The 25,055-nt window shown below is 38.0% G+C and overlaps 1 protein-coding gene and 1 long non-coding RNA gene across 9 annotated transcripts in view; one reads left to right on the top strand and one right to left on the bottom strand.

The window, feature by feature from the left end:
* Esrrg (estrogen related receptor gamma) overlaps window positions 1–25,055 on the bottom strand; it is a 589,495-nt gene that overhangs the window by 292,987 nt on the left and 271,453 nt on the right. The window lies entirely within an intron of this gene.
* Window positions 2,906–24,536, top strand: LOC125359124. The gene is made up of 3 exons (XR_007212497.1): window positions 2,906–2,945; window positions 7,457–7,462; window positions 24,427–24,536. It is a non-coding gene; the product is annotated as an uncharacterized LOC125359124 (long non-coding RNA).

Below are 25,055 nucleotides of genomic sequence, written 5' to 3'. Positions count from 1 at the left end.
AGACAACACTACTCTTGGTACAGCTGAAGAAACTACAAGAAACAGAAACTCCTTCCCCCATTACAAATGTGTGGACCCTATTTGAATCGAGCTGCAATTGCAGTTAGCAGTGTGTTGTTTGATACTTTCTCTTTTAGATCAAATTCAGGCCAAAGCCATTAAGGTGATTTACCCAGACACGTCACTGTGTTTGTCAATTCTGCAACTGCAGAATCAAATATGTAGACGAATTTCACAGGTTAAAAAAATATAGCTATAAATCGTTCCACCAAGCATACCGGAAAGGATCTGGTTTGGACAGTCCTTGTTAACAACAGGCAACCTTAGAGAGACAGCGACAGTGCTTCTGGGTTTGGGGCATTTTGTTTTTTTTTTTTAAGTGCCACATGCTTCTGGCTTGGGCAAGATTTCTGTTCCATTGCCTCATAGGTAAGAGTTCTGTTCCATTGCCTGTAATATGAGACTGTCCACTTATGTGAGCATCAGAAATCCAGCCTGGTCACAAGTGAAGTTCTCTTGACTGCCAGTTGAGATCAACATGTGCTGGTGTCATAAAGATCACACTGTCCAATGGCCACCCAGGTGGTCTTGAGACTAAATAGCCTGTCACACTAGAAAGTGTGTAGGTTTCTGTAGTGACAGTTTGCCCACAGTTTGCTTTAAACCCCCTGCTTTTGTAAAATGATCCTGTCCCCCCCCACACACACTTTGAGGTATTTCATTTTCCTTTGATTTTGAGTTTTGTCCACCTATTTTTGTCCTTTTCCTTTTTTTAAAACTTATATTTAACAATTAAGCCAATGTACAAAGGAGTTTCAATGCTGCCAGGTGCTTTGTGAGTACAATGTATTTGGATCAATTCCCCATTCCCCTACCTATATCTCTCACCCCCACCCATCCTTTTAATTTATCTAGTTCCATTCTCACATGTGCACAGTGACTATCATGACAGCACTCGCCCTATTTATGCCCAGACTACTACAAAGGACAGAAATAGAGTCTTTTTGGCAGAAACCTAAGAGTAGATGGGTTTTGAAGGAGAGAGGATGGTTGGAAGATTGCCCCAACCCCCTCAAACCCCCCAAACCTGCTTAGCTGAGAAACTGCTCTTCTTCCCAGCCGTCCATCCTTTCTTTCCTCTGTGGGACTGGAAACCTGGATGCTATGGTTGAATGCCAGTGTATTGAGCATAACACATCAAACTACTGTTAATACCCAGCCGCCAGCGAGGCTGCCTCCTAACAGCTCTGTTTTCTGCCTACAGTATGTGCAAGGGAGTGGAACCATCACACACACTGCATGCTAAAGGCCGCAGCCTTTGTCTTCTCCAAGTTCTGTCTGTTTCAGAGGCTAACATGCAGCAATTAGTCTAATTAATGCGAAACAATGAGCTGTGTTACCACTTATCAAATTGATTGTTCCCCTATCAAAACAAAACAGGCTGGCTTTTTGATGTAATTTCAAGAGATGATTTGAAATGTCATGTTGCTGTAAGCCAATTACCGTATGACTAGAGTCACGGTCAACAGAATACATAATTAGCATGAGTTTGGGAAAGGCTGCTTACTGCTAGTATGTTAATTAACTGTCTTTTGTCATAAAACAAAAAGGTTGTAGGGAAGATTTTGAAATAGGTCTTTTTTATTTACTTTTCTTTGTGCTAATCAGTGTGAAACATGACAATGCAAAAGAATAGAAAATTTTAATTCCAACGCTTCAAATTAATTAATACTCAGCTTCAAGGTCAGATACAGGCTGTAGGCTATAGTACTATTCACCTCTTTCTAGTCCTGCCCTGGTGTATCATATTGCTCATAGAGTTAAATTAAGTATTGGGTAAGACTCCACTATAAGAAATACTGAGTATCAGGAAACAAATCCCCTAATAGACTTCTTCAGGGCTCACTTGCTTTTGAGCAACTGCTAGGGCTGGACAGCATTTTGTTGCCCTGGGAATTACATGCAGGCATCATCTTCCCATTTCAATCTTGAAATTTGGAGAGAATAAACCCATCATCAAACGACGATGTGATTGCCTTTACCTCTCTATGGTAGAGAAAGAATGCATAATGGGCACCTGTGGGCTTGTAAAAGAATCCTATCTGCCAAGCCAGGGCTCCATAACTCCTGGGTACTTTCCTGACTTGTATATGATAGCCTAGCAATCTCACATTCTTGATGAAGGACCCATTTCTGAGCTGTAATGCATTCTGGGGGTAGCTGTAATCAGTAACTGACAGTTAACGATCGAGTTCATGGCCGTCTTAGGCCATGGCTTGGCATGCATGTGTTAAGAAGCTGACTGCTGTTTTGGAGAATTCCTGATCTTAGTCTTTCAGTATCTAATGTTGTTTTACTTGCAAAGGGCCCTCTTGTCTGTCCCAGAGCTTTCTATGAGATATATAGTGCTGTTTAGAAGATGATCAGACATTTTTCTTTTTCTTTTTTTTTGGTGGGGGAGGGGTGGGGTAGATTTGGCTCTGGTCTTGAAGTTCAGTTAGAGTGATCCTCAGAAATCAAAATCATAATCATAATCATAATCATAATACAATTTGAAGAATACCAAGTTGAGTATGGAACTTGAACTTTCTAGCCTACATTGGTTACATTTTTCCACATTGTTTTTCAGTTTATGTTATCAGTAAAAGCACTTAAAATGTATTATTAAAAAGCACGTCCCTGCCTGACACCAGGGGCTCATACCTGTAATCCTAGCTACTCAGAAAGCTGCAACCTGAGGATCTAGGTTCAAAGCTAACCCAGGTAGGAAAGTCCATGAGATTCTTAATTCCAATTACCAAAAAGCCAAAAGTGGTGCTGTGGCTTAAGTTGTAGAGTGCTAGCCTTGAGCAAAACATCTCAGAGACAGTACCTAACCCCTGAGTTCAAGATTAACCAACCAATACACACACACACACACACACACACACACACACACACACACAGTACTTCCATTTTTGTGCCAACATTGGGGCTTGAACGCAGGGAGTGGATGTTATCTTTGAGCTTTTTCTCGGAAGGCTAGTATTCTACCACTTTTAGCCACAGTACTACTTCCAGATTTCTGGTGGTAATTTGGAGATAAGATTCTCATAGTTGTTCTAGCCCCAACTGGCTTTGAACCACAATCCTCAGATCTCAGCCTCAGGAGTACCTAGGATTACAGGTGTAAGCCACCAGCACCAGTACCTGGCTCTCTTAGCTGTTTTGATCAAGGCTGGAGCTAAATAACTTTAGATCTTGATTTCTGGCTTTTTGCTACTTAATTGGAATTAAGTCTCATGGACTCTTTTTTCCCTGGGCTGGCTTCAAATTGTGACCCTCAGAGCTCAGGCTCCTGAGTAACTAAGATTATAGGTATGATCTACTGGTGCCTGGATAAAGAGTGTTAAATGGTTGGGATGCAATGCTTCTTTTTATTGAAGTAGGAATTTTTTATTTTCTTGACATGGAGTAAGAAAATTTGTAGTACCGTGTTTGAGAAGGGGCAGCTTTTCTCTGTGCTAGGCAGAAGACAAGTTTCCAGCTCACTTTTCACTCCTCTATGTAGTGTGTTTCTTTTGGCAGTATAAAAATTCATCATGAATTATGATTATAATTTTCAACAGAAAAAGTAGAAGATAAAAGCAAGGTAAGGATGGTAACTTCAGAACTCTGGTTATTAAGTCACAGTGATTGCTAATTATTCATCAAAATTTCTGCTGCTGTTTCTAAATTTCCAACAAAAATTCATTAAGTTTGTGATTGGACATAAAGACGCTGAATACTGGCATTTTCTCAATTTGGAATCTAAAGATCATTAAGACCCAAAAGTTGAATAATATCTTAGAAATGTACTTACCCACCTTTATCCCCATTGTGAACTTGATATACCAGCCCTGATAGGTTGAAATGAGATCTTTGAGAGAAGTTGTTTCTTTAGTAGAATGTAGAAAAACATCCAGGTAAGTTCACAAAGGTTCTGGGTATGTGCTGGTAGGAAAATGTAGAATTCTTGATGTTTGGATGCTATTACTGTTCTATGGCTGTATGAATCACTGCTCACAGGTAGTAGAAGGGAACCACAGCCCAGAGCTTTGCTTCCTCAGCAGGATAAGACAAAGTCCACACATACTCATTTGAATGGAAAATAATATCCTGTCTGATCAGAGACTTGAATGAGATCTGATTTTTAAAAAATCACTTGTAAATCTAAAGTTAGAGATCTAGAGAAGGCCACTTCGGGTTTGGTAGCAGCCAAGTGCACAAGTTTCCTTGTAAATTTCTTTTCTCCTGGGTCAAGTCCCAAACTAACCTTTCTTTAGTTAATAAAATCATCACCCAAAAGATCAGTTTTCATGTCCTATATCTCTACCAAAGGATTTTCTTAATACTTTTCCTTTTCGAATGGGAGTGAAAGAAGTGAGAAAAGGAAAAGGGAGCAAAGGGACAGTTTAGCACCACTGACTGCCATGCTCACATACGTAGGCACTAGGCCAAATTTATAGATTATTAAGGTCTCATCACAATATTGCAAGGCAGGTACTATTTCCCAACTGTGTCTTTCTTTTTTCTAACATGAACAAGCTGAGACTTAAAAAGGATGGTTAATTAGACCAAAGCCCTGCAACTGAATTTGACCCTAAAATTTGACTTCTTTCAACTACTCAAGTCTGGTGTTCGTTTTTAAATCATAAACAAGTGTCGGACTGAATTCTTACAGTAAAATCAGAGAATATAAAAACTCCTGAGTGATGGTAGAGATGCGTTATATAGTCATAATAGTCAATGCATATCCTGTAAAACTAGAAAACAGTAAAAGGGGGGTTGGATTGGGAAGAAAGGGGAAAACGATAAAAGGAGTGACATTTATCATGATGCTTATAAACTGACATGTTGAATGGTAACCCTTTGTACAAAAAATAAATTTATAAATAAATTAAATAAGAAAAATATAATTTTTTCAAAATCCTTGCAATTATCATCATTAAAATCAGAAAAATAAATCAATGAATTGGGAACAATAACTAGCTTTAGTCCATAAAGTCAAATGATGTATTTGATTTCTATCATTTGAAGCCTTGCAGATGACAGGTTTAAGGAACTCTGAGAGGGGCTGGGAATATGGCCTAGTGGCAAGAGTGCTTGCCTCGTATACATGAAGCCCAGAGTTCGATTCCCCAGCACCACATATATAGAAAATGGCCATAAGTGGTGCTCAAGTGGCAGAGTGCTAGCCTTGAGCAAAAAGAAGCCAGGGACAGTGCTCAGGCCCTGAGTCCAAGGCCCAGGACTGGCAAAAAAAAAAAAAAAAAAAAAAAGGAACTCTGAGAAATCACTACTTTTTAAATTTTTATTTTTATTTTTTGGCTATCATGGGGCTTGAACTCAGGGACTGGGAGCTGTTCCTGAGCTCTTCAGCTCAGGGCTAGCACTCTACCACTTGAGCCACAGCACTACTTCTGGTTTTCTGGTGGATAATTGGAGATAAGAGTCTTGCGGACTTTTCTGCCCAGGCTGGCTTTGAACTGCCATCCTCAGATCTCTCCCTTCTGAGTAGCTAGGATTACAGCTGTGAGCCACTGGCACCCAGCTACCTATTTTTTTTTTTAAATTGCTGAATCCAAAATGTTTTCTTGAAATGTAAGATAATATTTAAGCAATCAGTGTGTTTTAAACATAAGATAGTTCTTCAAAGCTAAAAATCCCTCAGAAGTATTTTCATTTGGCTTTACTCAAATCTGAACAATTCCTGAAAAAGAAAAGGGTGCTCAACAAAAACTGTCTGTTAGTGAATGTAACTAAGTACCCAGCACAAAGCCTGTGCAATGGTGGGCCATGTAGGGCCATGTCACTCGGCTGTAGAAGAGAACTCTCTGGAAGGGTCCAGCATGGCACAGTGGAGGCGCAAGGGAAGGGCAGTCCCCACAAACACACTGTTGAAATACCAGATTCTCAGCTTGCCTTCACCACCTTTCATGGAGCTAAACATTTCTGTATGTCAGAATAAACTGGACACGTCGCAAATCTCTTCTTTTCTCTGACTTCAGTGAGATGGTCAGGGAATGAAGAAGAGAGAGATGGAGAGGGGGAGGAAAAGTTCAGTTCAGTTCACATGAAAGCATTATGACTTCACCACATGCCTGGTAACTGTTCCTGGGGACTTTCAGGATCTTTTAAGCATAGTGACCTTGAAAACAGGGCAGCAGCAGAGCCAGGTCACCCAACTGCTTACATTCAGAACCCTCCCCAAACTTGCACCAGATACTTCAAGGTTGGCACTGATGTCTTTGTGCAAACAGCAGAAGGACCTGACCCTCACAGATTCTTGCCACCGTGTTTCTGTTGCAGGTTACAACCTGCAACAGGTGTGCTCAGAGCACACAGTGGATGCCCGGATCTGCACGCACTGCCACACTGCCATATGTCAGTGATCCTCAATGTGAAATCTTAAAGAAGTATCAATACCTGGAAAGGGTCCCGCAGGGAAGAAAAAGACAGTTCATGAGTGGAGGGGAATAGTTTCGCAGTCACAGCCTGGAAAGCTCCAACAAAATGCAGGCTACGAAAAGATATTGGCCAGCAATCAAGGACAGATTGTGTGTGTGTGTGTGTGTGTGTGTGTGTGTGTGTGTGTGTGTGTGTGTGTGTGGGGAGGGTTATATGATAATATAAAACCTACCTTCTTATGTATTAGTGGGCAAGTAAATTTAATTTCTTGTGTGTGCAAACCATGTGCTTGCCACTGAAGTGAATCAGTTCAATGAGGCTAATTAATAAACAAAAACTGGTATGGCGTTTCATCAAGAAGATATGCACATATAGTTGCACTTTGGTATTTTGGGGGGATTGGTTCCAAGATTGCCTATGCATATACAAATTCAAACAGTTCTTATATAAAATGACCTTGCATTTGCATACAACTTAGACACACTCCTTATATGTGCTCTGAAATGATCTCTAGATTATTTATTATACTTATTACAGTGTAATGCTATGTCCATAATTGTTATAATGTGGATCTTTTTTAGGGAATAATGATAGGGGAAAGATCTGCACATGCTCAGCACACATGCAATTGCATTTTCAATACTTTTTATTCACAGCTGAATCCACATGTGTGAAATGCATGCATACAGAAGACTGTGAGTGCATTATTTATATTTGTATATATATATATGAGAATATATGTGTATCTGCATATATATATATATATATATGTACAGAGAGAGAGTGAGAGAGAGATTTAAAAAAAAAGGAGGCCACAATTCCAAAAAGCAACATATGGACAAATAGAAATTGTTTAGGAGAGCTGAAATGTCACTTTAGCCCTGATTAAAATATACTAGATCATTAGCTTTTGTTATGAGAGAAATAAGCTAGTTTATTGGACTGAATAGTACAGATCTAAAGAGCTTGAATTCCTCAAAGGTTATTTCTTTTTTAAAGTAAGAGGTAATGGTTCCTTTTGCAGCAGTATTTGGTATGGGAAAAGATGGAACCTATCAAATAAAATGAGATAATATAAATATTTCAGTTAGTCATTATCATCTCTTATGATGATGAGCAGACATTATCATCATAATTTTTACTCTAACTGATAAAAATGGTCAATCTTCCATATTTGTAATGGGCAATAGCACACGAATCTTAGTTTGACACAAAGCACATATGAATCACTCAATATTTTCTATACAAATGTAATGACTTCTGATTTTGAGGGGAAAAAAATAACAAGGCTTAAAAGAAATCATTAGTTAACTTGAACATCTCCAATTGGTAATTTTCATGATATGTGCACTTTCAGAAAATAAAATGAACTTTCTGCATATTCTTTATGAGGAAGATGCTTGAAAATCCGAAGGAAAGACAGCAAATTTGTTCTTGAGGATTAGGCTCCAGTTGGTTGAATTTCAGCATCAACTGGGCAATTTTACTATTAAGTCAGCAGAAGTGAGTTCTTACACACTCTGCCACTTACTAGCAGAGAACATCAGCAAAGGGAAAAGAACACGCTAGAATAAATTGTACATTATTTCTGGCATTAGTTAAAGGAACAGAGCATTATAAGAAAAAAAATACAGTACCATTGATTTTTACAGGTGTTTAATACAGATAAGCTGAAAAAAGGGTTTCCATTTTAAGCCCAGTGATGGCTAAAGATGCATTCAAATATGTTCAAAAGCAATCTAAAGTCTTCTAAAATGGTGTTTAAGCTATTCAGGCAAAACGTAAATAGTTTTTGTGGTAGTACTGAGGAAGGTAGACAAAAACAGTGTCCAAGGACCTGACTCCAGCACACTGCTGGCTAAAGCCCAAACAGAGGGTCATTAAAACAGAGGTAATACTGTTTATCCACTGCATGATCACAAGTTATTTAGAGAAAAAAAGCCACCAGCTGTACTTAGAAAGGTAAGAGGCATAATTACTCCGGAAGTTTCCCCATTCCATTCTGAAGACACTGAAAGAAACAATCAAGTTAAAGAGCCAAATAAATACTGGAGTTATTATTCAAAGAAAGAAAAATCCATGTTTCTTTTAACTTGGTCTGTTTCTACCCTATTTCTTTAAATGTAGGAAGAATATGATCCTTCTTTCCTTTGCTTTTATCCAACACTACTAGTTAGGTATATTTAATCACTTTTAATAATCAAATTTAAAAAATAAGGTTGTAGAGGGCTAGCGATGCGGTTCAATGGTACAGCATTTAGTTGGCATGTATAAGGCTCTTGGTTCAATTCTCAGTATCTGGGAACATGGAGGGAGGAAAGGAGGTAGAGTTATGCCTGCAAACCACTGAATGGATAGTTTTCATGCATTCTTAATTTTAAAAGATTTACTGACTTCTGATTTCTGCAAGGCTATTTGTTCAGGTATTAGTTTGGATATAAATAAGAACAACTGTTCTTGACCACAGGGATGCAGAGTTAATTTATGCTATGGTATGATGGTAGGCATGTTTGCTCTTGGAATTTTTTTTTTTAAAGTGTTGTACAAATGGGTTTCAATTCAATGTGTCAATTTATGTTGGGCACTGGTGGCTCTCACCTGTAATCAACAGTCAGGAGACTGAGGTCTGAGAATTAAGGTCTAAAACCAGCCCAGGCAAACAAATAATGAGAACAAGTCTCCATGAACAAAAATACCGGCCTCATGACAAGTATTAGAATGATTGCAGAACATCATGTTAATAGTTGCAAAACAACACTGCAAAGCTGAGCAGCTAACTTTGGCATAGTATAAGCTAGCAGAGTAACCAGAGCTAAGTTGGAAGAGTTTCCTGTAAAGACGTCCAGTCACTGACAAATCTCGTGAGCACTGGTGGCTGGCTCATGTCCTGGAGATGCTAGAACAGAAAGATATCATTGCTTGTTAAACCCGTGATTGGATCAGCTAGAAATGAGGGCACTTAGAGTGGTAACCTTGCCAAGCCTGGACAATGATGGTTCTGGACATAAAATCCTCTGTCTATCTCAGAGTTTCCACATGTACAAGGTCATGAGATGCCTTGTGTCATAATGAGTATTAATGGAAGACTCTGCATTATCAGCCCTTAGCAATATTTTGGAATAGATTATACTTGTAATATTATAGAAGCTACTTATAATGGGGTAAGGAATAGGGTTCAACTCAGAAGAGATGGAAATTCATACTACATTGAGTTATCAATAATATAAAATGTGACCTGACATAGGTGGGATGATGAGATTGCAAGAACACAAATTTCATATACAATCATTTAGTTGTGGAACAGAGTTTCAGCACGTTGCCCCAGGCTGGTCTCAAACTCCTAATCCTCCTGTCTCAGGCTCTAGAGTGTTGAGATTATAGTCAGGTACCACTCTATCTGACTAAACACAAATCTTAAAAAACTGAACGTTAAGGTTTAAGTTCTTGCCCAGCTAGCATTGCATAACAGTTGGTCAATCATTCCATTCCTCTTAGCTTTAGAGACTTGTCTATAAAATGGAGCAAATACAAAATAGAAAAGTGTTCCCCTCTCCATAGTTTTCTAGGTATCAGGTAACACTGGACAGCAGATAGTGATCAAAATGTCCAGCAGTTATTATACACTATACTCGTTCCAAGCTTTTCAGTTTTCCTTAAGTTTAGAGCACGATTCCTAAGTACTCCAGTAGCATAATTCCAGAAAAGCTGACTTCCACATCAAACTGTTCTTCGCCTCCGTGCTTGTGAATGTGAGGAATAGTTCACTTGCATTAGATGGTGTTTATTAATGCATTATGAACCTCTGTTGTGGCATCTGATTCAAAATAAAGAGATTAAGCATACTAATTTGTCATTTATTTTCCAATGCCTGCTTTTCTGCCCACAGCAACTCAAATATCCCAGGAGCTCCTCAATCCAATTAGCTCCCATTTTGCATTCCTGCTGAAGATAGTGCTAATGTGCCCAAAAGGCTTTGCTCCTTGGTGATGAAAGGAAGAAAGAAAGGGGGGGGAAGAGAAAGAGAGAGAAAAACAGAAAGAAAGAGAAAGGAAGGAAGGAAAGAAGGACGGAAGGAAGGAAGGAAGGAAAGAAGGAAGGAAGAAAGGAAAGAAAGAAGGAAGGAAATAAGGAAGGAAGGAAGGAAGATGGAAAGAAAGAAGGAAGAGAGGGGAAGGAAGCTCCTCTGCTATTTAGGACAATACTGATGTCATTTATTGAGAAGTGAGCCCACCCTCCCCGTCCCCCCTCCCCATCACTCTTCCAACCACTGGTCCATGTCTAGTAATCAAACCAAATTAGCAGCGTGTCTGAGCTGTGGGCTCCAACAGCAGACCTGTGCTTACTCAGTGTTTATTTTACAAATAGAAGGGAATTTCATCCATAAAACAAAACTCACAACCCAGAGAGAGCTTGAAATTATAAGATGCTTTCATTTGCAAATGATTTTTGTGTGTTTGGGGAATTGTGTGTCCAAGTCACTTAAGAAACCCCAGAATTCAACTTTTTTCTTCTTCTCAAAAACAAAAAAGAATAATCAATTATTTAGTCAACTCCATCTATTAACTTGAAAAGAAATTTGTGAATGCAGACCCAACTCATTCTTCATGGAAGAGGCATAAATATCCTTTGTCTCTGCTTTTTAGTTTAGCCTTATAAATGATTTTTACCTTCTCCATGTAATATTTCTGCTACCTTCTTCAGGGTTTCACTCTGAAAATGTGTTTTTTTGCTTATCCTAGGAGTTTCTCTATGGTTTAGTGCAAAAGAGAGCAATGTATCTTTACAACTCTGAACTGTAAACATTTTGCTAACTTATTCTGTTCAAGGGTCAGAGCCCATTTTAAATGTCTGCAGGTAGTTTCAGAAATATACAAGAGTCCACAGAACACCCCCCCAAATTATGGGGTTTTTTGGCTTGCCAATTTCACATCAATAACATAAAACTTAGTGTTTTTTTCTAAAGGAAATCTAATAATTTTAGATTAGAAAAACACTGTTTTTAAAAAGATTGTTATTAATTTCATATAGGATTGGCTTTAAGGATGAGATAGAGCAGATTCAGTTAATCTCTGTGAGGTTATTTCTTACCATTATTTTCTGAAATCCTCCCTGGGATTTAATTAAGAACAGGGATGTTCAAGGCTTCGTACAGTGAAGGAGTATCATTTAGTGATTAGTATAATAGCATGGAACTCAGTAAACATGGATTCTATGCTTGGCCAAATGGTTTCAGGTGAATTCATAAACTACAGCCTCAGTTTCTCCATTTATAACAACAGAAAAGCATTGCGCATGCCACATATGTGCCAGGTATTGAGTTAAGAACTTGAATAGAATTATCATGTTTAATCTTTTGAAGTAGATAACATTATAACACCTAATTTTCCGTTGAAGTACAGAGATATGAGTGGCTTGAGCTCACACAACCAGAACCTAACTACTGAACTCTACCCATGAGCCGCATTGTTTTCTACTCTGTGAGCTTTTGTATTCTCTAGAGTGCTTTGCAGAATGGAATTTATTCTATACCAAATGTAGAAAATTTCCAGACATGGCCCAGATTTTCCCTCTCCTCTTGGGGCAATGGGCCACCTGCTTTGCAAAGAAGACCACCCAGACTGAGGTCTCCCTGGCTTTGCCACACCTGGCAGCCCCTACATGCTGCAGTTGCTTTATCTGTCAACGGAACCTAAGACATTTGTGTTGAGTTCAGTGCAGCTGGTGGAGGGAGGCTCAGGTTTCTGCTACCCTGAACACAATGAAGCAGCTTTGTCACACGACCATTACGACAGCACATGCTCATGGGTTCATATTTGTAGCAGAAGTGTAAGAATCTATTTAAAACTTTTCCCTCCCTGCTCTGAGATGCCTTCCTAGGGGTAAAGTTCATCTGGGGGTCTATTGGCCATATGCTATTTGGTGTCGATTTTGTTTTTCTTTTCTTTTTTGCATGTTGAAGAGCCAACAGAAAGAAATGAACTGTCAGAGGGAAACTTTCATGGATTGCTGACAGCACTGACACCAAACAGCATGCTTGCAAAGTATAAAACAGCAACACAGGGATTCCTCTGCTCAAACCTGGTATCTGCAGAAAAGGCAAACCTGAACTTGAGTTACACAGATGCTTCTTTCACTCCGAAGATTAAGATGAGTTCATCAAAGCAAATGCCCAAAACGGGATCAGAAGGTTTGAAAAGTCTCACCACTACATATATTTGGAGTGCAATAGAAAACATGATTTAAAAATATAACACCTTCGTGGATGTTCATTAGCAACAATAATCATCTGATAACATGTTTCATAATTGTACACTTAATAAGAGTGTGAAAAAAAAGACAACTAAGGATAGGGAAACACACATTGATTTGAACAATGTAAATGTTCCACAATGCATATGTATTCCCAAACAATATGTTACACATGATAAATATACAATTTTTAAATGTCAAGTAAAGAAAAGAGCTATTGATCTTCACATTCCATAGACTTGGTTAAGCACTGAAATAAAATAAAACTTTATGTGCTCAGTCCAAAAATAAATAAGTCATAAACAAAAATGCTACAGTAAAACAACCACACTTTCGAAGATGCTTGAATACTTCCTGTGGGATGATGTTCTAATGGATCACAGATAACTTTCCTGAAATTCTAAAGGGTTTCCATGTAATTGCTAGATCAATACTCACAAATTTACAAGAACTAAAGTGGATTCAGAGAACCTTAGTGTCTGTTAGGATATAACTGAAGGGAAGAAGGGGGGAAAAAGATGTCATCCAGCTGGGGATATGGCCTAGTGGCAAGAGTGCTTGCCTCATATACATGAGGCCCTGGGTTCAATTCCCCAGCACCACATATATAGAAAATGGCCAGAAGTGGCGCTGTGGCTCAAGTGGCAGAGTGCTGGCCTTGAGCAAAAAGAAGCCAGGGACAGTGCTCAGGCCCTGAGTCCAAGCCCCAGGACTGGCCAAAAAAAAAAAAAAAAGATGTCATCCATACGACTTTTAAGATATTTTAATAAACTTCTCCTTATAAAGAAAACTTTCCTTTTCAGCACCACAGATTTGCTAATAAAAACAAAACAAAAGGAAACAAAAAACAAACAAATAAAAATGTCTTCATAAAGAAATTCTGAATCAAGCTTTACTCTTACAATTCTGGGATGACTTTATCCTTGTTATACTCAGATACCCCACAAATTACCTGTATTCTTTGTTTCAAAAAATAATATCATAAGCAGAATTAAACAACCATGTAGCAAAGCATTCAAAAGTATAAATTATTATCATGCAAACCAAACAGGGACTCTGTGTGTTGATACCGACCAACTTCCTTAGAAGAAGCAATAATTGGGGGACAAAAATGGTCTCCTAGGCATCTATCAAATAACACCTGGAAGTTGTGAAAGAGGTTAGAAAATGAACTCTTCCTTTCTACAAATATTGGGGAAAAATAGCTTCCAGATGCAAGTGAACCACTGAACTCAATTCTTGGTGTTAAAAATGTATTTCACTAGAATCACCAGTATATATCGAAGTATGAAAAAGATGATAATAGCATTCAGGAAAATGAATTAAGAACACACTGCTATCAACTCCAGCAAAACATAACAAAAGGTAGAAAAGATTAAGAGGCAAGCATATCTTTAGAAATTGTAAAATGGGTTTATAGGTCTTCTAATAACAACTTTTACTCAAACCTTACATAAACAGGCTTAGAGGATACAAATATTATGTGGGCTATGTGAACACTCCCAGCTTCCTAATCATGTTTAGGGATTACTTGACAGAACAGAGACATTTCATTCCTATTGGGCTAGGGATTACAGCAAAGAAACATCTAATATTCCATTTTTTAATTTCATGCATTTTTTATTTACCTTTAATGATGCTGTATATATTCATCATCCTGAAATATTAAAACAGTATGAAAAAAGTAATAAATTGGTAGAAAATTTAGGGAATAGGAATGCAACAGCACGCAAATCATACACTATCAAGTGCTTGATACACATTTAAAATTACTGCCTACTACGGCAAAGCCAAATTCCTAGCAGATTTCTGAAGCACAAAGTCACAATAAGAAGATCAGCAGAACAGACTGAAATAATAGAATATTCATCCCTCTAATCCATATGCAATTCTTTAGGGCTTTTTTTTTTAACAATGCATATGAGGTCTGACTGTATTCAAGATTTAAATAAGTTGTCTCTCTCCTTCCTGCTCATCTCTATTTTTATTTAAAAAATGTATATACAGTTATCATTTTCTGCACTACTGCACCAATGATGACAAGGTTAACACATTTCCTCACACCTCAAATGAAACAATAGCATTTTAAAACAACACAAGTTGTTTAATACATATATATATATACATATATGTGTGTATATGTGTATATATATGTATATAAATTCATTCCACTAAAACCCCTCAAAATTGCTTTTGGGGAAAAAGGTGCCCTCATTTATGGAAGAAATGAAGTGATATTTTAATTGTTTAATTATCAATTAGCAAGTCCATACTGTAAGATAAGACTGCAGCTAGAAGAAAGCTAAAAGCTGGCATGTCATTATTGCCCCATTCAACTTCCCCACAGGGAGATGCAACACTGTGCATCCAATATGGTCACACGGAAGACAACATTGCAAAGGATACATGTGGGTACGTGTGGACACCTCTGGAGAAGGAAAGAACCTCTGGATCCCAGGTGTCAGCAAACAAGGTCCCTGCCAGATCCCTTCTCTCCTGACCCCCAGCTCATGTGCTAGTCACTGTTAGCTGCAAGCTCTTTTCCAGGGGCTGTTATGGTTTTGAATTGTATTCTTTCAGTTAGTTTCTTCGCATTTTCCTTTTTTTTCCTGCAGTCAGTACTGGGCCTTGAATTGAGGGCTTCATGCTCTCGCCTGGCTTTTTCACTAAAGACTGTCTGGTGCTCTACCATTTGAGTCACTTCTCCACACCCAGCTTTTTGCTAGTTGATTGGCAATAATTCTTTCACAAAATTTCCTTCCTGGACTGGCTTCAAATCACAATTATCAGATCATGGCCTCCTTAGTGGCTAGATATGAGCTATAGGTGTGTAGGGGCATTATTCTTTAATGAACACTTAGTGTCTCTTCACAAAGAGGGACATCAACAAACCAAAAACTATTTTCAGTGCTTCTAAATTCTTTAAAGTCTCCTACCTAGTCCTTTCCTAAGAGCCGTTCTCTTCTCCATTCACACCAAAGCATTTACGATGGAAAATATCTTATGCTCATATCCTATCCTTCCTCTGCCTTAAAAGTATGTCCCTTCAGCATGAAGCCAGGTCTTCATTCCTTCACTCATTACAGATCTGCACCTAGTCAGGAAAAGTTTTTAAAAATTTTACTGAGTTGATTGAGTCTAGTTGGCTGTGTCTGATATGTTAAATACACTGCCTTCCAGGCCGCTACTCAAATTAGCCAATTGTACCACTGCAAGATAGAATGAGTTCTAACCAATAAATAACACTAAGCAGAGGGATACAACAGCCCTTTGAAAATAAATCGAAGGGGAATCAGCACACCCTACTACCGCTACCATTGAGACTCACAGAAAAGAGGATAGACAGCTCTGTAAAACAATGAAAATATATATCAGCAACAGAAAGACAATTCTAGAAATGAAAACTCCCACTTCTTCCAAATGATGTAAAGACATGAACCAAAAAATAGGGGCAACAAGGTACAGCAGAGTTCTTCACTAACAACAAAAGTCTCTTTATGGAGAAAAAAACCTCTACATCCACCTGTAGTGAGTACAGCATACACACACTCCAGTAAGATTTTTTTTTTTTTTTTTTGGCCAGTCCTGGGCCTTGGACTCAGGGCCTGAGCACTGTCCCTGGCTTCTTCCCGCTCAAGGCTAGCACTCTGCCACTTGAGCCACAGTGCCGCTTCTGGCCGTTTTCTGTGTATGTGGTGCTGGGGAATCGAACCTAGGGCCTCGTGTATCCGAGGCAGGCACTCTTGCCACTAGGCTATATCCCCAGCCCTCCAGTAAGATTTTAAATGAAAAAGAAAGCTATAAAAAGTTCTTAAACTCCAGAATACTACAAAGTCCTTTGCTAATCCCTCTGTGTCATTTCCATGGCCATCATGAGTCCCCAGGCCCTTCCCACCCCGACAATGCATTCTAGGGTCAAGATGAGCTGAAAACTACCCAACTAAAGTCCAATTCCTTCTTGAATGTTTTAAGGTCATGCCTTCATTTCCCTTTAAAGACATAAAGAAACTAAAGGAAGGAAAACTTCAAACCATGGCAGGATGAATGGCAAGAGGAGAAGAGGACCACCCAATACAGAGGCCAATCGTGCCTTCTTTCTGAGAAAACCATCTGTGTTCTCATTATGACACAGTGGTCTTATCTACAGTATGATATCATCTTTTTTTTTTCCCCACTCCAGCTCAGATTCTCAAGCTAGTTAGTATGCCTTTTGACTCTAGGCACTCATTCAAGAATTCAGAAGTGTTCTCAAGTTCTTGTGTAAGCCAAGATGTGTCAACCCAGGACAGGTGGTTCTGTACTGTGAGATTCTTTGCTGAGTACATCTAGCATTTGGCTAAGCCTCTGAGAAACAATACACTGCTTTGCAGTTATCCACTTAGACTTGTTAGGGTTAATAAATTACCCCCATAACTATAGCTGTTGACAACAGCTCAAGGTGTCAGCTCTGATGGGGAAGAGAAAAGTGGTAAAATTGAGTGATTTTTTTGACTATAATACCTAACATCAACTCTATTCATGAAAGTTTGTCTTCCCTTTCTCATGGAAGTACTTATGCCCTTGTCTACCTGTTCTTTCTGAATGAGTCCATGAACTTTGCTTTCTGGCCCTTGTGGGCTGATATCAGAATGTTTATGCAAGGATAATGTGAAAATATTTCTTAAGCACCAACAATGCTATGAAGCTTTCAGAGCCTGACTTGCTTTTATAGACTCAGCTATGGGTATGCTGATTGATGCAAATATCTGACCTAAAAAAGATACCCCAGAGTTTGTATAACATCATACACTATTGCAAAAAGAAGTCACTGACCTCTTACCTGGCCAACTAGCCCCTCTTCTTGTGACAGAAATGAAGTAGCCCTCCCAACAACTCAGATTTCTTCTTTCAAGATCTACTCGCTCATGTTCTACCTTTTCCTTGCTTTGTTTTGCTTTGTTTAGGTAGTACTGGGGATTAAACTCAGGGTCTGACACTCGTAGGCAAGTACTTTGTCATTTGAGATCCTTCCTAGTCTTTTTCCTTTTCATTAGTTTGAATCATAACCTTGTGCTTTTTTTCTCAGATAGGGTCTCTTGATTTTTTTCTATGTGGCTTAAGACCACATTGAGATTATAGCTGTGCACCACCAGTTCTAGTCTGTCTCCCTCTGTGTGTGTGTCTGTGTGTGTGTCCATGTGTGCTCCTACTGGAACTTGAACTCAGGACCAGGGTACTGTCCTGAAGGGGTTTGTGGTTTTGTTTTGCTTTGCTTTTTTGTCTCAATTCTAGTGCTCTGCCACTTGAGTCACAGCTCTAATTTCATATTTTTGCTCCTGAACGGAAGATAAGGGTCTCCTGGACTCTTCTGCCCAGACTGATTTCAAACCATGACATTCAGATCTCAGCTTCCTGAGTAGCTATTATTTCAAGCATGAGCTACTGGTACCTGGCTTTTCTCTCCATTTTTAAAGTTGTTAGAACGTGTTCTATCTGCTAAGAAGCTGAGTGCTAGATCTTTGTCACAAAACTCAATTATCTTTCAAGTATTTAGTAACTCTGTCATGATAAACCTCAGAATTTCACTGCAGGCTTATTCAACTCTATCTATATAGTTACATTTTTCTTATATATTTTGAACACAGAATGATTTGACCATGATTTTAGCCTATGTATGGAAATGTACAATGCATAGACTCTATATGGATAAATGGCTACATTACTCCCCCCAAAATGTCATTGTCCCCAGTGACTTTTTTTTAAAGTCATCATTCTGAACTGGATTTTCTTTAAGAAATAAATACTGATACTCTTCAAAATTATCTGAATTGATAATAACAAATGACATAAAATTACTGTCAGAGGAAAATAGTTACTGACAATTCCAAATTTAAAAAATCACGAAAGAGATAAATAACAGCCAAAAAATTCATCTCTAAAATAACCAGGGGTGCCTCAGTTATCCTTGCAATTCTTGGTTAAAGGTTTATAAACCAAGAAAGCAAAAATCAGAAGTATGAACTTAGTGTAGGAAATACTTTTTCCTAATTGGTCCCCTGTAAAAATAGTCAAAACCATTGGCAGGGCTGGGAATATGGCCTAGTGGCAAGAGTGCTTGCCTTGTATACATGAAGCCCTGGGTTCAATTCCCCAGCACCACATATATAGAAAATGGCCAGAAGTGGTACTGTGGCTCAAGTGGTAGAGTGCTTTCCTTGAGCAAAAAGCAGCCAGGGACAGTGCTCAGGCCCTGAGTCCAAGGCCCATGACTGCCCCGCCACCCCCCCGCCCCCACACACAAAAAAACACACATTGGAACACACCTGTTGTTTAGTAAAGTGAATTTGGCAGGTGTGCAGAGGGCTATGGTTAAGTCATCCAGGATTTCTACTTTGCCTTTGACATCTTCCGGGTTTCAGTGTGTTCTTTCCTTTGTTTATACAAATGGGCTAGTGGCTGTTGAAACACTTCAGAACACTTAACTAAAGCAAATAAAGCTCTTGAACTTTAAATATCCAACAAGAAGAACTATGGACCAGTAGGATGTTGCTTGGCAAGTCTCAAATCCTTTAGATCCCTAATACAATTCTTCAGAATGGCAAAGAAGCCAGACAACTCTAGGCAGATCAAATTTAGACCGAATCAAGAATCCACTGTCCTGATTGGAAATGGGGTATAAAAGAAAAATACAGCTGCCTGAAAATGTATTTTCCTTCATGTTTGTTGAAGATGGGGTTTACTCAATCAGAGCAGGGAGAGAGTGTGACTGACTTGTTTCTGGGCCTTCTAGATTTTTGATTTACTTATGAACGCTTAAGAATTTTAGAGAGAATTCCTGTGATAAGAACCAAAACTTTTAAAAAAGAAAGAAAGAAACTTAGATGAACAGTAAGTTTACCTGCAATTCAGTCCTGGTATGCTTGCTATCTGAATGAATAAGTACAAGCTGCAAGCACTTTCTAGGCTAGTTCTCATCTATGAGATGCCTAGATGCCAAGAGCCTTCTCAATTCAAATAACCAATTACTCTTCTATTTAGTATGTTGACAATAGACAACCGATTGATTTGTATTTATAAAGAATGCCACTGCCAGGCACTTGGTAGTTCATGCTTACAATCCTAGCTACTCAGGAAGCTGAGATCAGAGGATATAGGTACAAAACTAGCCTGAGTAGAAAAGTTTGTGAGACGGTGATCCTCAATTAATCAGCAAAAAGCCAGAAATAGAAATATGGCTCAAATGGTGGAGTGTCATCCTTGAATGAAAAAGCCAAGCAAGATTGCAAGGGCCTGAGTTTAAGCACCAGTACTAGAAAACACAAAGTCCCATAGTAGTAGTGTATAAAAAGTTAAAGAAACCATTCCCAAGTAGAGGCAGTTGATTCTTTATGTTGGTTCTTCAAGAAAGTTCTTAAATTCATGTTTCCCGGATGATTTATATGTTAGTTTGTAGTCGTGTAGAGATGATGGAGGGATTCATTCCTTATTCTTCCTTTGGAATTCCAAAATCTTAAGTTAGTTAAGACTAGGTTATGGCTTTGTTTAATTAGTAGAAAATCTCTCTCTCTCTCTCTTTCTCTCTCTCTCACACACACACACACACACACACACATATATATATATATATACAAAAAAACTTATTCTTTAAAAATATTATCTTAGCATTTGGACTTAAATTCAGTATCAGTGCTCTCATTGGGCTTTCTTATTCATTACTGGTGCTCTACCATTTATGCCATACCTCCAGTCCTGCATTTTGCTGGTTAATTGGAGATGGAGTCTCATGAATTTTTCTAACCAAGCTGGCTGCAAATCATCATCTGCTACATCTCACCTTCTTGAGTAGTTAGGATGAGAGGTGTGAGCAACAAGTAAAACTCATTCTTGTTAAGAAACCTATATAACCTTATTTCTACTTTTCCATTCTAAGATGACCCCATCATGTCAATTCTAGCTCTTTGCAACTTTTAGATTTTCAAATATAACTGATCTATATATCTTCATATCTAAAGTTTTAGTTCCACTAAAGTTCAGGCTAGAATCCAAGCTTTTTCAAGGTATTAGCTTCAAAAAGAAGTTTCTCAAGGAAACTTGAGACTTCTACCAATCAAATATTCCTTCTTAATATAGAACAGAGAGTATTAAAGCAACGTTCACATCTTTTGCTACTGATGGATTACTCTATATTATAAGATTACACAAGTCTGCTTGTACACATACTTTACAAAACAGATATAACTGGAACTTTATAGACTTAGGAACTTCAAATTGTTCTATATTTATCCCTTTTCTGACAAGAACACAAGTAATAATGGAGGCAAGTCCAATGAAACTGTAAAATGGTATTCTTTCCGTCACATTCTCTAATTGGGAGCAATATCAATATCTTTTCACATGATTTACTGTGGTTTAATTTTTTTCTAATTACTAGAAAGAGGGGAAACTACCAAATAGTAAAATGTAGTTCTTTGATCCTGATCCTATAGGAATGGCTTTTGAATTTCTCTGACATTCAAAGTTATAATTGGGTTTTAATGCATAAAATGGTTGAATAATTTAAATGTGTAGAAAAGCAAACATTCTTTCCTAGAGTTTATGAAGTGGCAAGCCTATTTCTTGGAATGATGAACTGTGTGTCATCCTTCCAAATATAATGCTCCATACAAGAAATGATAAAGACATCACCCACTTCCCAAGCTAGTGTCTTTTTATGGTGGGCTTTAGCATGTATTTCCCTGAAAAGTAAAGATGGAGAGCCACAAACCAAAAAATCTACTGTGTTTATTGCCTTCCTTCCCTACTTTCCTAATGAATAATAATGTTCAAACACATATACTCATGGTCTGTGTGCATATGGTCCCGCTTCAAACAATTAATGACCTAGATGAGGAGGTAGAAGGGTACAGCAATATCACAATGATATCAACAATCCTGTCCGGGACAACTAGATCTACCTACTTCAAGCTAGGGCCTTCCTTTGACATCATGAACTAGTTTCAGGATGCTATAAAAGTCATGAAAATAATGAGAGGATCTCTTCCCCTTTTGTTACAAGCTACGAGGAAGTGCAGGCATTAGTACCTCCATATGTCAGTTCCAAAAGCCTCTAGGCATGGAGACAAGTTCATCCTATGCTTTAGGTCCTTTAAAGGTGGGGTTTGAATGGAACAATTACTGACCTGAGCTTCAAAAGAGAAGGATTTGGAACAGAAATCTGCCACTCATCCCTAGCACATCTGAACATTACTTAAATATCCCGTTAGTAAAATTCTGACTGGAGTAAAAAGAAATCAATTAAAAAAATCAGAATACATCAGAATGAATAACAACCTCCACATTGGGTTTTTATATGCATGTTCTGGGATAATATAGGCAAACACAAATTGTAAGATGCTTTGAAAAAGAAGTGTCGTAAGAGAAATCAGGCCTTCCAATCTGTTAGCATTGTTTTAGAAAGTAAGAGAAAAGAAGAACTAGAAAATCTGAGATGGTCGTTTTTAAGTTATATTTAATTAATGTAACTTAAGCAGGAGAGAAGTTACATGCAGAAGGCAAATAAATCTAGTCCTATTAATGAGGGCATTTCAGGCATGGAGACATATAGACGGTGTACAATCAGTATGTCAATAAATATTGTCTAAAAGTACAATACTAATAAAATATGTTTATCTGGATAGGTAAACAAATGGTCTGATGAAATGGGGAATTGTGATCAAATGTAAAGAGTGGAATAATGGTAGCCGAGACACCTACTGACCTTGACTTTCAAGTGTGAGCTGTGCGATCAGGGTTCACCAGCCATACGGAATGGAACATAGTTTACACCCTGGCTCTCAAGGCCAGATAAGCGATAAGCAAAGGTTATTGACAATAACACTATTGTGCTAATATAGTATGAATGGTGATCACATGAAATTCTTTTATAAACATTTCTCATTTTAATTTTATCCCTATAAATTCCTGAGTTAGGCATTATTGATTCCATTTTACATAATATAGAACTTACCTGAGAGTAAAAGAGTTCATCTTTCTGAGTCCAAAGGACTTGCTCTTAATTTTAGGGCAGACTCCATAAATTCCAATTTCATACTCTATCCCAGAGACTTAAATAGAAATGGCATTATTATTGCTTCTAGCTTGGGATACAGAAAGAAATTCGAAATTGCTAAACTTTGTTTTAGAAGGGCTTGGGAGCTTTATAATGATCAATTGGCCTTCAGGACCTACAACTGGGGGAAAATTTTCACAGGGACACTTTAAACTTTTTCTTTCCAAAATCTATCAGAAGGCAGTGTGGAAATTGGCAATGATTTGTGCTGTCTATCATGGAAAATGTCATTGAAGCATTGATTGCTTCAAAATGTTAAGAAAAATAATAGCTCAGATCTCCAGACTCCGTGGCAATAAAAAAATATCTGCATGGATTATTTTTACTTAATATTAATAGTAACTGTCTGAGTACTAAAGGATAGTAGGTGATTTTTCATTTTCTTCTTTAGGTTTGTTGATATTATTAAAATACATTACAATAGATATTCAATCATACATTCCTCAAAAATTTGGACAAATAGTAACATGATCAGATTGTATTAGTTGAGAAAGAAATCTCTAAAATAATCAAATGTAATCTGTAATTACCTTGTATTTCTGCACTGCATTCTGCTTCCTCTTCTGGTTTCTAGTATCTTATAGTGAGGAGAGCTAAAACATTCTACCTGTTTCCCACTAACTACATCACCTTCATTAATGGACTCTCCCCATTTCTTTCCCCATAACACAGCATTAATAATACTCATCTTCTAGGAAATAAGTGGACTTTCTCAAAATTGTTTAGACCTCCATCATCTTTTCCTTAATAAGCAAAGAGTTTATTCCATATAAAACAGTTGAGACATAGCCTTTCTTAAACTGACATTGTATATACATGTTTATCTGAATAGTCTAATAAATTAAAAAAAAGGGTACACAGCTAGTAATGTAGATGTATGGAGAAAAGAAAAGCTGAAGATTTACAATCAACTGGAACCTAGGAGATCCATTGACTTTCCTATACCACAAATTAAAGGCTAAGGAAAATTAGGGAAGGGTAGCATTTATTCCCAATATAACTAAAATCAGGGTTTTGTGTATAATATGGTATTTGAACTAGGGCCTTAAAAGATGAGTTGGGGGGGGCTGGGAATATGACTTAGCAGTAGAGTGCTTGCTTTGCATGCATGAAGCCCTGGGTTCGATTCCTCAGCACCACTTAAACAGAAAAAGCCGGAAGTAGTTCTGTGGCTCAAGTGGTAGAGTGCTATAGCATTGAGCAAAAGGAAGCCAAAGACAGTGGTCAGACCCTCAGTCTAAGCCCCAAGACTGGCAAAAAAAAGAAAATAAGACAAAAAGATGAGGTTTTTTATACGCTGGAAACTGGGATATATGTTTAACAACAAAACCCAGGAGCTTTTGAATTCGATTTTGTTCTCTCTTAGAATTATGCCTCTTCAATCATTTCCCACTGTTTAATTGTTCATTAGTCTCTGCTTAAAAGAACACTATTTTGGTTGAAACTAGCAAAGATCTGTGGCCCGAGATATATAACCTGAGCTCTTATGTGAGAGCATTTCCACACTGTAAGGGAGGGAGGCCTTGAGCTTGTGTCTCTTAGCTATGGAGGAAGGAGATTCTTATAACATGAGGCAGTAGACCTGTTGCAAAGCATATGTGTGTGTGTGTGTGTGTGTGTGTGGTGTATGTGTATATGTGAGATATATATATATATGAAAGCAAGCCTTGGAGGTAATGGGGTGCAGCTATAATACTCCTAGCTCAGGAGGTAGCAGGAACCTCTTCAGTACAAGGCCAATCCTGGCAAAAACAATGAGAGCCTATATCAAGAACAAAATACAAACAGATGGGTTGGGAGTATGGCTTAAGTGTTAAGAGGAATTGTCTCGCTAGTCAGAGGCATTGGGTTAAATCCCCGATACTTCAAAACAATTAAAAGTAAGTATTGGTTTTGATCAGCTGGTTTGGGTTTAAAACTCTGAAAATACCTTAATGTATGGACTTGTTTACCTGTTTTCTTGCTTGGGCTTTTGAAAAGTACTTCCTTTATGAAGGCAAGTGTCCACAGGCTGGGAGTGCATGCAATGTACCTTGTGTCTTTTATACATGCCAAGGAGCAGTACAACAGAATGTTATTATTACAAGCACATAGCAATAGTTAAGAGACTCAAAAACATTTAAAACCAAGCAAATAAAAATAATGTTACAAGAAGACAGAAACAAATGCACACACACACATACACACAGTTCTTTCTTCTAGTGTTGTAGAGATTACTGTTGTTTTTGTATTGGCAATTCAATTTCCTGCAAGTTGAGAACACTCAGGCACAGGGAATTATATTTTTAAA

The sequence above is a fragment of the Perognathus longimembris genome, chromosome 11 (assembly GCF_023159225.1).
Source record: "Perognathus longimembris pacificus isolate PPM17 chromosome 11, ASM2315922v1, whole genome shotgun sequence".
Taxonomy (NCBI): domain Eukaryota; kingdom Metazoa; phylum Chordata; class Mammalia; order Rodentia; family Heteromyidae; genus Perognathus; species Perognathus longimembris.
Note: the sequence above shows the minus strand (reverse complement) of the source record. Positions and strands in the feature narration are given on the sequence as shown.